Genomic DNA, 17,440 nt, shown 5'->3' on the forward strand with positions numbered 1-17,440 from the left:
TAGCTATAAATTAAACGTTATTCGATAATATCATCGTCCTCTTCCTCCTCCTATAGGCAAATTATAAAGCAATTGATTTGACTTTGTCTCTCCATGTTGCTCTCTCTAACTCCGTGTTGTTCTGTCAGTACTGATCTCGTACAGACTATGACCTAACAATGTCTGCATTTAGTCCTCCCAACAATGGTTTGGAGATCTCTAGGACGTTTGATTTTTTTTCCACAATTAGTTTATTCTATATAATGTTTCGTTTTCCTGGATATGCGACTACATATATCAAATGAAGACTACACGGGAAAAACCAGATATGTCACATTTTCATAGAAATTAATATAGCGACAAAACTTTATAGACATATGTTAGCGTTATTCGAGTCACCATCAAAGAAAGTAATAATACTCTTAGTCCCAGAGATTTTACAGCTTGGTTATTTTGCCGTACAAGAGAAAAACCAGAGTAGTCCATGCGTAAATGGTAAAAACCAGAGATGTCCTTACGCATTGGTGACAAGCATGCATCTTGCAGTTAGTATTGCATGTAGTAATAAAATAATTTATATATTCTAATAAAAACCTACTTAAATATGAATTTTCTTCCTACAACCAAAAAAATTATAGTTTAGATTATAAACTTAGATTATTTTTTATACTTTATAGTTGACATTTTTATTTGGGTATTTCAAAATATTGCGATAGTTAACAATATTAATAATCCAGAATTTTTAGTAATATCTTCTTCTTCATGCACCGTCTGTGTAGTGTGTAGTCTTCAAATAAGTCTGGATGCGATATTAGGTTGTTGAAAAATTTAATTTTTTTGCACAGTGAACTGGATACGGTATTCGCAGCATCCATTCTACGTACTAAGCATCTATTTCACGTACCATTGACAACTGCCAATCATTGGAGAAAACTAAAGCTCTTAATAGGCTTAGCTTGTTGCTAAATGCATGAAGTGTTTGGTTTGGTAGTTTTTTGTCCTCTTTTAAATATAGGAATTGAGACGCTTTTGTGTCATTCTTGCGGAGTTTCTGACGTTTCGAGAATATCCTTCAATAACAATCTTAGATATTTTACTAGCTCGGGACCACCATGTTTCAGGAGTTCATTTGTAATATTGTCTGTTCCTGGCACTTTTCGGTTCTTAAGTTTCTTAATTGTTCTAAATATCTCTTCCTCTTCGATTGTTGCATGATAGTTTGTTTCGTAGTTTTCGATATCGATTATAACTTGAATGCTGTATAATTCTGTGAAGTAATTTTCCCAGGTCTTAATTTCAACTCCCATTGTTTGCACATATTCGTCACTGGTTTCTTTCTATTTTTCAGCATCTTCCATACCTTTCTTGTATGTCCTTCGGCTTGTCCTTCCGCTTGTGAATTTACTTCAGTTTTCTAGTTTTATTGCTTTAATTCTAGAATTCACCCTATTTCTTGCTGCAACATATTCCTGATGAATTATAGTTTAGATTATAAACTTAGGTTATTTTTTATACTTTATAGTTGACATTTTTATTTGGGTATTTCAAAATATTGCGATAGTTAACAATATTAATAATCCAGAATTTTTAGTAATATCTTCTTCTTCATGTACCGTCTGTGTAGTGTGTAGTCTTCAAATAAGTCTGGATGCGATATTAGGTTGTTGAAAAACCTTCGATGGTTTGCTTTTGTATTTAATGTAGCTTTGCGTTTTTTGTTGTGAAAGGTCTTTGATTTCTTCGCAAAACCAGGGCTTTGTGTTGTCTATCTGGGCAGCGCATTATATATGCACATATGCTTATCTTCCTCTTGCCAATGGCCTCTTCGGCTGCCAGTAATATGCATTGTTTGAGATCAAAGAGCTGCGGTACTTATACGACGAACTGATCGATAATCATTAACTTTGTTTTCTTTTTATCTAGTTTTAACCCATATCTCCCGCAGACCCTCTCTAAGTTGTGCATAATGGATTTTATAATAAAAGTAATTCTCCTTTTATTCATTTTGGCTGAACAATGAATACTATAACTATAATGTAAGAACATTTAGATTTTAAGTTTTGTCTTGATATTGAGAGAATTGGCTTCTTAAACTAATTCTTTCAATATAGTTTTAAAGCACCCCATTTATTCCTGCAAAATATACATTACATGACTTATCATCTACAATATTTTGTCGTTTTTGATAAATCCGAATATTTTGTAACTCATACGATAATTGTATTTTAACGAATGGGCCACAATTGTATTTTCTTCCACAACTGCAGGTTATAATCGTGTGACATTTAATTGTACGATATAAACGAAAGATGTTTAGACCAACTGAATGTGTTCAACTTGAATCGTGTGAACATAAACACTGTTTTCTATCTTTCGCAGTAACTGATATTTTTAATTACAATATTAAAGTTAAGTAGTATAATGTCCAGCGAGGTTCCTGGACCTATCGCCAAAGGGCGGGGTGCATTACTTGACGTCATTATTAAAAGCAAAATTAAAATACCTCATCATTTACAATAAAGTGTACAAAATGGATTCGGAAGTATAAGGCAAAGATTTGTTGAAAAAGCTATACGTAAAATTGAACGAAAATTTGTGCAATAGACCCTCGCTATTAATAATATAATAAGTAATCCTTTTGAACATGTAGAACATTAGAAACTAGTATAACTACGATTAATATTATGTATATTATTAGATGGTAGATTGAGATTTCAAATTCAGAATAAAATAAGCTAAAAATAATATATTTAAATTGCTGACCAGGATATTATTTATTTGAATCTTTCAATTGGCTCGATTTTCCTTATTCAATGTTAATCAGCACTCATCAATATTGTTGCGATGAATATAATTAGCTTAAATAATTTAAAAAACCAGAGTCGGAGTTGAAATTATTTTAATAATTATTAAATAGTTTTGTTGTTGTTACAGTACACAAAATAAAAAAAACATGTAAAGTGTGGCATATCATTGTACTCAAGATACGGAATTCTTTCAAAACTTGAAATAAAAAATGCAGGTCTGTATTTAAAAACATAAGTTGGCCTATGTATCTCATAAAATATTAGCGAATTTGAAAATCTAAAAATACTGTGAGATAACCATGATAAAATGGTTTTGAGAATGTGCAATTAGTTTTTCGATTTTCTAAAAAGTAGCGACAGGAAAAAATAAAATGTATTTTCAAAAAAATCTGTTTTTTTCCAACTTCAAAAAAACTTGAAATTTTTGAAACTTTTTGATAGCATATCGGTGAACATCCCAAGGTGCAACTTTGCCCCAATTTAACCATCTTCGTATCTAATAGGGTTCCGATATACCAATGCTCGGACCTTGAATTTGTATCATCCTGTATAACCTTTTTTATGTTATAGTTTAACTTCTTTCCTATAATTACAATTCATGATTGTGGCGACACTTTTTTTTCTAACGCTCTGTTAAAACCGTTTAATCGAATTTCCTCTCTATCTAATAATAGACCAACCACAGAACTTCAAATATCAATTTGAAACCCCTACCCTTAACATCGCCGTCTTCTATGTCCGTTTAATACTTTTCCCATTAGTATGCTAATAAATGCCATCGTATCGCATCGATATACATTATCCGCGCTTCCCGATTTAAACGGAACCCCTCGAGGACTAGAAGGGGTGGAGATAAAAGGTCCCACTGCCGCCCCCGCTTGACATTTGGGACCCCACCAAAAGGTTAAGCCGGCTTTCGCTAGACGCCGCTACGTGATCCGCAACTTCAACAGTTGTTCCTCATGGTCGGTCGCGTTCGCCAGACCCTTTTTCACATTTTTGATTCATTAGCTTTTATTTATGGGATTTACGCCCGATAATATCATGTTTATAAATATAGAGGAAACAAGGCGAGCTTTTCAGACAGCGTCTTTCGAAAGGTTTTAACTTATTTTAGTTTCTTTGTTTTTCATGCTCAAACTAACAAAATATGTACTGATATAATTTGTAAAGCGTGTCTTTTTCGGTGTTTCTACCGGATATATACGTTGTTGTTGAATATAAAAGACTGTAGTTTTCTCTAAACATTGATTTACTCACGAATAGTGATGTTGATTTTTGTTACTTTTGATGACTCGTTACTAATCTTTACTGGTCTACTAAGTAATCATTTCAAATATTCGTTACTTAGATTACTATGATTACTTTGTACCTACTGATTTTATTACTACTGTCAATTTTGTCATCTGCTCTCAAACTTTGTGTCTAATTTCACCTGCTTAAGAGATATATGTTCAAAAATATATTCTTAGTACTCACGTTTTTCATTTAATGGACCTCTGTGTGTAAATTTAATTCTCTAGAACCGTTACAAGTTTTTGTATAAATATTCAAAAATTCACCCCTAATTTCATCCTCTTAGGGGATGGATTTCAAAAAATCGTTTCTGAGTACTTACTTTCATCACTCAAAGGCTCGATATTCTGTTCAAATTTTCATACTCCTAAAAAAGATTTTTTTTGAACATTCACCCCTCATCTAACACACTTAAAACGCGAATTTCTAAAGTCGTCCCTTAGTATTCAGTTACGTTACCTAAGGAACGTCTACGCAAAATTTCATACTTCCAAAACCGATTTTAACAAATTTTTGAGAAACTTTCATCCTTTATTTCACCCTCTTAGGAGGTGAATTTCCAAAATCGAATGAATTACCACTTATGGATTAATTTTCAAAAAAATATAAACAAAATTTTACCACCAGTTTCGCCCCATAGGTATGGGCATCCTCCAACGGTCTAAGACACTCAAAAAAGTTCCTCAAAACTTACGACCGAAAAATATCAAAGGTTTTCCTTGATTCAAATAAAAACAATCTTCGGATTGTCACGGGGTTTCTAACAGGACACTGTCTCCTCAACGAACACCTCAGTAGGCTGAAGCTGAGAAACAACGGCGAATGCAGATTCTGTGGGGAAACTGGGGAAACACTGTTCTAGTGTTTCCCCACCAATACCTACGATACCGATAAGTGTACTCGGTACTTATCGATATCGTGATAATTGAGTAACGAATAAATACTTTTTCAACGCCTCTACTCGCGAACCCATAACTACATACCGGGTGCATCTCAAAAGTGGCTCACCCCTATAACTTTTTTATTTTTTCAGATAAAAGAACGAGATTTGGAATGTTAGTATACGTCATAAATTGGGATTAATTGACGTATTCAATTGTTTTCGGTCACTTCCTGTTTCACCGGAAATGACTACAACTTTTGATTTTTAAATGGCACCTTCGGTATTTTTTTACTTTATTCGATAGAAAATATCACTCTGAATAGAATGACATATTATATGTCAACTTTCGACATTTTCGCTTATGCTTTATTTGAAATTATAACTTGCGGTTCGTAACGAGAATTTGACTTGAAATACCAAGTGTGTGGCATCGAATTATTTGTAAAAAAACTGCTATTTCCTAATATGCTAATGAGCCACCCTCGTTCCATTAGAAAAAATTGAGATATGATTAAAAATACCATTTGGGCATTTTTTAACCGGCCAGGACAAAACACTAAAAACATTAGACGATCAAATCTATTTTGCCAAGGCTCCTTGATTAAGAATTAGTGTTTTTAATATAGCATGGCACTCTAGATTAAGATTTAAAATACGATTTTTTTATTAAGCAAGAATATCAAAAGTTGACATATGATACGTCATTCTATTCAGAATGTAATTTTCTATCGAATAAGGTAAAAATATACAGGGGGTGCCATTTAAAAATCAAAAATAGTAGTCATTTCCGGTGAAACAGGAAGTGACCAAAAACAATTGAATACGTCAATCAATCCCAATTTATGTCTTATACAAAGATACCAAATCTCGTTTTTTTATTTCAAAAAATAAAAAAGTTTTATGGGTGAGCCACTTTTGAGACGCACCCGGTATATTAATTGTAATCATCGTTTTAAAACTTTACAATTATTAAAGAAAAACCAACATATAAACTAATTTCATGCATCACAAGTTTTAAAAATCTAAACCATGTAAGTGCTTAATTAACAATTTTATTCGGATAATTGCAGATTGTTTATTTTATAATTCGACTGAAATCGAATATGTATTAATGGGATGTTATATGCAGAAATAAACAATTCGGCTAATAATTATTAAATTCGGTCTATAAAATAAATTTTGCGATTCCGTTTTAAATTTGATTTTACCGTTTGCATTAGTATTACGTTACTCGAAAGTAAGGCTCCCTGTTAATTGAATTAAATAGCCTCAGAATAATAACAAAAACATAGCTTCGTTACATTAAATACAGATTGAAAAAAAAAGATTTATCATCAAACAAATTTTGTTAGAAAAATAAATTTTATTTTTTTTAAATATTTTTTATAAATAAATAAAACAAATTCGGTCTATACAGGGTGCTAGAAAATTCGAGGTACGAGGTTAAGCATTGGTATCTCGGAAACCGTAATAGATATACGAAGATGGTTAAATTGGGGCAAAGTTGCGCCTTGGGCTGTTCACCAAGATGCCATCAAAAAAGTTTTAAAAGTTTTAAGGATTGCTGAGTTTTTTGGAAAAAACGGATTTTTTTGAAAACTAATTTTATTTTTTCCTGTCGTTATTTCTTAGAAAATAAAAAAACTAATTGTACATTCTCATAGCCACTTTATTAGGGCTAACTGATAGTATTTTTAGATTTTTAAATTAGCTGATAATTTGTGAGATACAGAGGCCAACTTACTTTTTAGTATTGAAAATACTTCTAGCCGCGTTTATATGGGACCCATCTTTGAAAAAACGACATGCTAGAAGCAACATGGGTTCAGTAACCTGCCTGTCAACACGTCCTTAAGTTGAATAGGGCAAGGTCGAGTCTGGACCGGCGGATAAAGAAACCGATATTATTTTAAAAGAAAATATGTCCGGCATGGGTTGTTAGGTACAGTTTGGCTATTTAAATCTAACTATTTCCGTATGAGAAACAAGGGGCAAATTATACGAGAAAGAGCAGAATCACATAAATAATAAATTTAGACTAATAACAATATTTTTTTACATGATTATAATTTTTTTAATTATCAACTTAGGACAAAGAAAAAGCTTGCATGGTTTCCACCGCCAACAGGCGTTAAAACAAATGAATCCAAGGCCAAAGTTTTTTGCCAAGGCGTTGTCAAATATTTATTGGGATAAGTTGACAGTTTTTACCGTTTGAATATTGTATAATTCAATTACTATACACTAATTAATTAATTTTAAATGTATCTAAATAGGCACTTTAATAATTGAAAAATGGACATGAGCACTTCATAGAGTATACCAAATATGTAAAAAAAATCCAATAAAAAAAACACAAATGGCACATTAAAATCTGCATTATCTGAAATCAAACTATAGATACCTAAACGGCCAATCAGCCAGACAACAGTCACAAGACGCCGACATCGATAAAGCGATGAGCAGTTTTTAATATTATAAATAAATAATTTATAAAATAATAAAATTCCGAGTTAATACTTCAAGCATTCCTTCAAATAAATTTTAATTTAAGTATTGTTAATACATATAGTCATATTAATGATTATAGCCTGTATGATTTCTAAAATCCAGCGTGTTTTTATCAGAATAATTATTAAATGATGTATATAATAGTTAATATTTATTAACTTCGTAAGTGTTATTTTTTAATATAATTATGGATTTAATAATTAAATAATTATCTTAAGTTTAAATTGTGGTAAACTTGTTATGAGTTTCAATCATTTATATTTAAAATCTTAGGGAAGGCAATATAGATTTTAGGCAGAAGAACTCAATGGAAGGACTGTGTAATTAGTAATTAAAATTTTACATTTTTTTTACTTGCCATTTTTCTTGTCTTTCACGTTGCACGTTCACTCTTCGTTGTGTCACACACAATCTGAATTTCGGATATGATGCAGAACTTTTAGTTAGAAATTAAACCAAATATATTAATTGCAAGGTATGCAAAGAAATATTTTTGTTAACTTTGCAAATACTTAAGGCATGCAATAATTTTTAAAAAAATTGACGTGAGATTACTTCATAATTCTTGAAAGTCTTGGATGATAAAGATTTGAATTATTATGGGTCTGTTTTGTTTAAGAAGCTAACAAATAATTTCAAAAACACAACTATCAAAATATAATGGTAGAAAATGTTTAAAAGCATGTATAGGTATAATATTCCATATTAATTGGACATACTGAATGTAAACTTGTCATCAAAAACGTCATAAAAAACGGCAGCTTGTCATCGGAGAGCAGTCGTGGATAAGGTATTTCACTAGAGCGAAAATTAATCAGTAATAATTAACAAAAGATATATAGATATTGGGCGCCAGGCATGTACAGAGAAATAAAACACAGTTGTATAATACTTAAAACTAATGACTATATTTATTCATGATGAACTCTGATGGTAAATAGCATTGTACAATTTTAATAATTATTATAGTGGTTATTTGTTGAGTAAAACTATGTATGTAAATAATATTAAATATGTTCTATGAAAAGACTATGAAAAAATACAATGCGTGTAACGTTATAGAAAATATAAGAAAAGTAGCATTACTTTATTTAAATTGTTAAATTTTATGCGGTGTTAAATCTGATGTTTTGGAACCTGTAGATTCTAGAATCTATGTCTCGTTATTCATCTGTTAATATAGCGCAATAATAATATCTATAGAAAGTAATACTATTACAAGGCGTAATATAATGAAACCTAAAATCTAAATCACATTGTAACTACCGCATCGACATAAATGTTCTTAATAATCTAACCACTAAGTATAGTCTGTACGATATTATTTAAAATGTACGTTACTGTTTAAGACTGAAAATATTTTAGATGTTAAATGTAAAACTAGAACTTAAATATACACTTAGCTGTTCTTTTATGTAACCTTGCTTCAAACAGTAGCAGCGTGAGGTGGTCCAGCATCTCTGTACTGTCTGTCGGCCATCCTGTTGGCCAAAACAACAAAAGGGGTCAGATTGAGGACACCGTGAATCACTACAGCCGTAGCTACTGACCAGGCTTAGAAATGGGAGTGAAGCAGCATGGGACTCAAGCTACATCCACGCTATGGTACTTATATGTAAGAAAAAAATCATTCTTACTGGGGACACTCGTCCACAGGACATCTGTACATAAGATAACCTCTATACATAAGACACTACAGCCGATTCAAATTACACAGTCCGTACCTTGGACAAAGTCCGTACCTTGGATACAGTCCGATACCTTGGACCCTAAAATATGAAACTCTTGTTTAAAACCAAACAAGGCCTAATAAACAATGTAAACCTACCTCGAAGTACTTCCGAGGGGCTCAATAAATAATAAACAACATGTCCTTTCTTCCATGTGACATGGAATCTGAGGACAAAAGAAAAGGGATGTCAACGGCCAGCACAACACAAATACAATATGGGACACATGTAACTCTACCTAAAAAATATTCAATAATAATATCGAATCTATAAAGGTAATAACTCATCAGTACCTGTAGCCTTTTGCTGCTGATTCAAATTATACAAAAGACTTAAATACCGCTAACCACATTCCAAAAGCTGGGATACAACAGAGCGTCAAAAACGAGGTTAAAATACAGACAGTTGACAGAAGCGATGTTGTCAGCGGTTTTTCATGCAGGTACTATGAAAAGAAGCTGCAAATCGGCGTATCGTTGACCTTGAATATATTTCCAGTAATTCTATTGGCTGAAACATTCATCTGTCGGAAATTTTCATCTGCCAAATTCATCTGTCAAAAACTCAATTTCAGTAATAAATTACTGGAAATCATTCAAGTCGTTACGCCGTACCGGCACCCCGTTCACCTTATTCCATCATTTCTATAAAAAAATAACAGGGTTGTGTCGAACGATAACAGGGTTGGCGACTAGGGAACGTAAAAATTACGCGTCAAATAAACTATCCGGCCTGAACGAGAGGGAATCCGGTGATGATAGTTCCAGAATATTATATTATATATAAAAATACCCAATTAACGAACTAAAAAATATTACAAACTAGAAGAATACATAGTTTGCTGCAGTCGATAATATATTTTGCTGCTTTTTTTCCTCATAACAAACCGTCAAATCCGCTACTCACATTATGGGCCCACTTTTATATTTAAATCTCTTAATGATGTTTAAAAATACATATGTAGGGCATACTATAAGTAGTGGTTGTCACGGTTTTTTGATTTAATATGATGAAAATAAGCTGCAAAACTAAATTATCGTTGGAGCTAACTGCATTTTAATTAATTTTATCTACAGTAACTATGCACGGTAAGGGTTCAAAATATGCCTATACTATGAGGCAACTCAATTCGAGTATAAATTAACTATGAAAAGAAATTGCTTTATTGTCATAAAAAATTAAACAATTTTGTTGACAAAGCTTAAAAAAAGAATATAAAAACATACAAAACTTCACTTAACAATAAAAAAACTTATTAAACTAACAGCAAACATCATCCTTATTCCATCAATTCTATAAAAATATTGTATGATTTATAACTTTTAATTTTTATCGAGAAATATTGGTGAAATTTTTGTTGTATATAATGTCAATTTAAATTTATGGGCCCTCCATAAAAAATCATTTCTTCGAAATATTAGTTAATGTAGGAATACCCAGGTAATAGCCGAAATATGCAAAAGAAGAGGTGAGTTTAGGTTAGATTAGAATTAGGTTTCAAGGGTTTTGAATTAATAAAAGGATAGACCTAATCTAAACTTTCACCGAAACTGACCCACTTTTGGTATATTTCGGGCTCCTACGTGGGCAACTCTACGTTTAACCAATATTCGGGTGTTTACAGTAACATAATACTCATTCTGATTTCCTAATCTGGCTCCATAACAAAACTGTGGGTTCGAAGTGCTACTGCAAATTAATGCAATTAATTCTATGTATACACTTTCATAAAAAGCCTTATTTAATTTGCGAACGGTTCAAATTGTTCACTATACGTATCTGAAATATATTTGCGAATGGCGATCAAAAATACGATGGTGCGAAACCTGGGAGACGACAAATTATTCCAAATTCGCTGTGTGGACGAGTCTCGCAGAGAATTTTCGCTAAAGCAACCTACGTGAGCCTCGTTGCTATCCGTCCCTGTCGGTTTTCCAAAAGCTCGAAAGTCTGGACGTGTTTTTGGTATTATCCGCCCGACTGCGAGATATTAGGTCTGATAAGATAAATTTTAGAGACCATTTAAAATTAAGTAATCTCAAATTTTTAAATCGATTACACCGTATGTATATGTATCATTTTTTCTGATAGAATTTACAAATTTTATGTCACTGATAATTTTACCCTACCGAAATCCAACATTTCTTTAAACAAATTGAATTATTACAACATCTATTAATTTTAGATATATAATATCAAAAAATGGCAAGAAAAGTTACCGAATTGTACGTATGTATAACCCAATAATAAAATAAAAATAGGGTATTCCCATTAGAAAATATGTTATATCCTCAACACTTTTTTGAATTACCCTGTATACTCTATAGTAATGTTAAAATGTGCTTCTTAACCTTACCAATAACTTTTTTATTTAACATTTTGTTCTAAAAACGTTAAAAAACGCATTATGTAAAAACGTCGTGTAAAGGATAAAGGGGAAAACAGCCAAAGGGGAAACCGACGATGAATACCATGTTAAAGACCGAATATCATATTAAAGTTACAAAAATTTATTACTGTATGCGTTATTATTTGGCCATCGTTTGTTATATTCAGTTGCAATTTAATATGTGTTTGGCTTTCTTTTCACTATGATCCCACTCGGCTTGTCTCGTGGCAGGTTGGCGTAAAAATGGATAGAACATGTGTCGCTCTCGTCTCGCTCTTATCTCGCTCTTGTCTTGCGCTCGGCTCGTCGGGTCTGGATGCACCATAGACTACCGGAGTGGTGACGTCATGAATGTCAAATTGCTTTCCAAACAAGGTTTAGTTCTTTATATTTCTATTGAGCTCTTCCAAATGACGTCACAAATTAATATAAAATGTAAAAAAACAGGTGATTGCCGACAACCGCCGACTTGTATCTGGTATTTTCAATACGCCTATGATGGTTGCGCATGTTGCAAAATCTGTGAATTTTTTAAACACGGACCTGCATTTTTTATTTCAAATTTGAAAGGACTTAGCCTCCTGAGTTCTCCTGACATTTTAACTTTTTTTGTTTTGGGTACCTTAAGAGCAACAAAACTATTTAATTATTATTTAAAAAGTCCGACGTTTTTAAGTCCGACTCTGTTTTTTAAATTATTTAATCTGATTATATTCATCGCAACAATATTGATCAATGCTAATTAACTCTGAATAAGGAAAATTGAACTAATTGAAAGATTCAATTAAATAATATCCGGATCAGCATAGATTATAAACCATTAAATGTCGCACTAAAAGACGAAATCGTGTTTTTATGCAACTCCAAATAAATATTGCTGGCCTCTGCTCAATATGATAAAATACGGCGTCAGCGATTGTTCTAAGATGAAGATCGCTGTCATTTTATATGTAAAGTTATATGGTCATGTCATCCATCTTCATTTCCATGGCTCTAAAAATATTAAATTGCTATTAAGAAGTCTTTAATAAATAGTATATACAGGGTGAGTCTTAAATAAGTGCAAATATTTTTAGGGGTAGTATATTTCGATCCCAGAAACCAGAAACAGGATTATGAGGTGTTCTCGCGAAAAAAAAATTGTGAAAATTTGGATTTTTTTTTGTTTTTTGTTAAAAAATATAATTTGTTGACAAAATGGCAACATAGGTAGTAGATTAAATTTACAAGAAATAAAATCTAGAAAAGATCCAGTGTTTCTAAAAATTTAAGCAAAAAAACTTTTTTTTTAACTTTCAAATTGAAATATCTCAGTTATTTTAGATTTATTTGAAAAACGGTAATGAGAAAATATGTTTCTTTTATCGAGATCTACCAGCCCTGAAAATATTTGCACTTATTTAAGAATCACCCTGTTTATATTATAGTAATTGGATTAATAATTTAATATTATTGGTAAAATAATCAATCCAATTACGCCAGTGTCATAAAGTGTTGAAAAACAAATAAAAACAAATGAAAGAACTGTATATTTCTTTTTCTGGTCCCTTAAGTAATTGTCCGACTAAATTATCGCCGGTAGTGCCAGTTACGATTCTTGTTTTTATGAAACGTGAATTATGCATGTGATTCGTTGAAAAAGGCAAATGAACGAATCGTAGGAGTCGATTCAATATCTGAAATTGAATCGTGTAATTCGATTCACTAAAAAGAATCGTAATGCCCATCACTACCTCGAATCGCGCGCATTCGTCGTCCACGTAGTCCACGCAGTGTTAGTTGACATCCAATGCTATCAGTAACATACTAAACATTCAATAAAAATTAAACGTATAATAGTGGAAACAACAGCGTATTCAAATCTAGAAAGATATTGAAACATATACTTGAATAAAAATGTAAACAAAAAAAATTAGAAACAATTAATTCCCATTATTGCAGATTGTTTATTTTATAATTCGACTTAAATCGAATATGTACTAATGGGATGTTATATGCAGAAATAAACAACTCAACATCAAATGGCAACAACTGTCAAATCGATCGGCCTCAACCATTACAGGTCCTTTGGTGAATCAATCATTCATACCACATAATTGACAAAAAAATATCGTAAGTTTGTCGTGGCAGTTAGTTTAAAAGAAATAGCTCAAATGATAATAGAGAACTCAAAGTAAATAATTTACTTTACTGGCATTGTCTTTAATTTACACGATGTTTTAGTCGGATGTATCACTGGCCGTTATCAAGTGTGAATTAATCTAAATCCCGAAACTACTAAGCCTATATACTATATACATATAGTAATTTTAAATATATGTGAAAAATAAAAGATGAGGAAATTTTTCAAATTTGTTTTTTACGACAAACATCGAAAATGAAAATTACTTCTTCTATTTTCTATCATCATTTCTCTTTATTCTTTCTACTTCCTCTAGGAGATGCGATACCTTGTCGTTGGTGGGGAAGCACCTAGTCAGCTGCTAGGGGGAATCCCCTCTCCGCTCCTGGACTGGATCTAAGGAGCATCTCATTGTCTTGTCGCTGGCTGTAGTGGCATGGCCAGGGAATTGCACAAAGACGCACAACGATGCCGGGTGGGCCTACCCTCTCCGTCATACTAAGCACCTTCTACTGTCTGCGGCCATTTTTCACGGGCAGATGGTGTGCTTTAGGGTCTTGCTTAACCGCCCGGACCAAGTGAAGACAACCTCACAAAAACCTAAATCATGTGGTGGTGGGACCAGGTCAAAGGTTGCATGGCTAGATAGAAGACTAGCCTCTACTGGTCTCAAAATTGGTGCACCAGGAGGCGACCGTTGGTATTCTCATCCCCCTTACTTCTACATGCTTCTACATGCTCTGTAGAAGTGGGTACATGTTCTGTAGAAGCTTCTACATGTTCTGTTAGAAGTGGACCGAATAACCCTTGCGGTTTAATTGATCTCAAATCCAATAAGGCAATAGAGGAAGAGGGATATATCCTCTATTAGAGATTGGGGACAACACAGGTATCAGGTCTAAGGAGAGACCAAGTTAAAGAAGTGGACAAAATGGAAACAGATCCTCCAGCCTCCACCTCAAGTGTACCTCAGCCGGAGCGAAGCTCCTTGACTGTGATGGGTAAGGAGGGCTAAGCCCCAACCATGGAAAGATGTATACCCTCGTAGGAGCTAGGTCCACTCCTCGGAGGATGGTTCTCAGAGGAGAATGGGAAATACCCTGTCCCTTCTACAACAGGAAGATCCCCATGTATGATGATTTGTAGACTGTTATGATGAGCTTATAGCTCATCATAACAATAAAACAAAATTTTCATAACAATGAATCTTGAATTATTCAAGAAAGGAGGACACAATATATCTTTAAGGTAGGGGGGGGTGAACCGAACCCTCCCCTCTTCCTCATTCTACATCCTATCCTTTTTTACTAAAAATCTATACTACACAGAAGTAGAACGAATAGCGCGTAGAACGCTCATACGGCAATTAGATGAAAACAAAAACAACTATTAACGACTGAACGTAGATGAATCAGACCGTTTAACATTAACACTGTGCACACACAGTGTGCGTTAGCCCATTTAATTTGCTTTGAATCGTCACATTAAAACACATTTAGTAAAAAACGTTTTTGACCAAAAACTGTTTTGCCCTTTTTGCGTCCGGGCATACTTCTATGGGTTAAAGCAAATAAACTACAATCAATCAAATTTTTAGGAAAATAAACTACAATAAACGTTTCCCTTATTTCTCGCTCTTTCGTACAAAGTATCATCCGCATCGATATAAAATAAAAAAGTAAAACAGGCCGCTACGCGACCGGCTGAACTTTATCCACCCGCCCGAAGATTTACGATCATTAGGCGTCGTATTTCAAAAATATTGAAATGCCTCGTCGCCAACGACGCCCGATATCCACTTTATATTTAAAGGCTTTGCATATGTCTCTGGGCCTCCCGAGACCGGTCCGCGTCACGGAATGTACGCTTTTATTGGACAAAATAAGATCTATGGCCGCCTTTTGGCGCCTAGGACGGCGTCGGGCAACGTCGGGACGCTTATTCGGTTTCTGTCTCTTTTGAAATCCTTCAAAACCGTGGCAGATATCTGATAAGATCGTTGTAGAATGTATGGGAAGGGGGTTAATCACCGCGACCTTACAAATATATTGGTCCCCTTCAATGTTTGGTGTTCTGGTGTTTCACCATTTTCCCCAGAGAATCCGCATTCGCCGTTGTTTTATTATCTTCAATCTACTGAGGTGTTCGTTGAGGAGAAAGTGTCCTGTTCAAAATTCTGTGACAAGACAAGTAAGAAAAATCCGAAGATTTTTCTTACTTAGAATCAAGGAAAATCTTTAATTTTTCTCGGTCGTAAGTTCTGAGAAATTTCTTCTTCTGAAGTGTCTCATACCGTTGAAGGATTCCCACTCCAGGTTACGGATGGAGTCTTCTAGGTTCTTAAGTTTCGCTTTAAGATGATTTTCACTTGGAAAACAGAATGGTTCAAATTCAGTTAGAGGAGTTTTCGCTCCTTTTCTATCTAGATCGTTTGCTTTTTGATTGCTTTCTATCCATTGATGGTCTGGCACCCAGAGTTGGAGGACTTTATTACCTTTGCCTAATTGGATAAGATCATAGACTTAAAATAAAATATAGACTGAGCATCTCATTCATGAATAGCTGGAAAATGCGGACAGACAATGTCTTGTTATTGTTGTGTTATTGTTTTAGGCTCTAACGAGTGCGACACGAGCGATAGATAGATTGTCTCCGTCGTAAAGGTCGTGACCCTGACCCCTAACGACTCTGACGAAAAATGCAACACTGTCTTTCGTTCCTCAGTACACCTGAACTCTCCGTACCATAGCCGGGTAATTTTTTTATTTTAATGAAACTTTAATTCAATTAAAAATTAATCGTATTTAACTTTTTTATATTTTATTAAGATTTAGGAGAGGTTTTTTAAATAAAAGTTTAGAAAAAAACGTCCAAAAACGATAGAAATAATAAAATACATGTTATAGAAAAAAATTTAATAATCGAAATTACGTATTTAATTTTTGAAATTAATAATAAATTATTGATTTTAATCAAACATTATCTAAAAATAAAAACAGGATCTATTCTATAGATATAATAGAATCGGCGACATGGAAAGAGAAAAAACTTCATAATTGTTGTAATTTTTTTTCTGGTAAGTGAGTCTTATGTAAATTAGAGAAAACAGAAATCTGTTCCATTAAAGCAAGCTTTTAGGAAGTAGATAAAATGAAGACTACATTTATTTAACTCGCTACTGTCTTTATTATACCGGCTGCGTCCCAAACGTGGCTCACCCCCATAATTTTTTTATTTTTTCAAGTAAAAAAACAAGATTTGGTATGTTAGTATATGACATAAATTAGGATTGATTGACGCATTCAATTGTTTTTGATCACTTCCTGTTTCACCGGAAATGACTATAACTTTTGATTTTTAAATGGCACCCTAGGTATATCTCTACTTTATTCGATAGAAAATGACACTCTGAATAGAATGACATATCATATGTCACCTTTTGACATTTTCTCGTATGGTTTAATTGAAATTGTAACACGCGGTTCATAACGACAACTGGACTCGAAATACCAAGTATCAATATATTCATAAAAAAATGCTTTTTCGAAATATGCTAATGAGTCACCGTTGTTCCATTTGAAAAAATTGACATATGATTAAAAATACGATTTGTATATCTTTTAACCGTCCTAGACAAGACACAAAAAACATTAGACGATCAAAACTATTTTTCCAAGGCTCCTTGATTAAAACTTAGTGTTTTTAACACCGCCAAGGCACCCT

Source organism: Sitophilus oryzae, unplaced genomic scaffold, assembly GCF_002938485.1.
Source record: "Sitophilus oryzae breed Bouriz unplaced genomic scaffold, Soryzae_2.0 scaffold_811_pilon_pilon, whole genome shotgun sequence".
In the NCBI taxonomy this organism is placed as follows: domain Eukaryota; kingdom Metazoa; phylum Arthropoda; class Insecta; order Coleoptera; family Curculionidae; genus Sitophilus; species Sitophilus oryzae.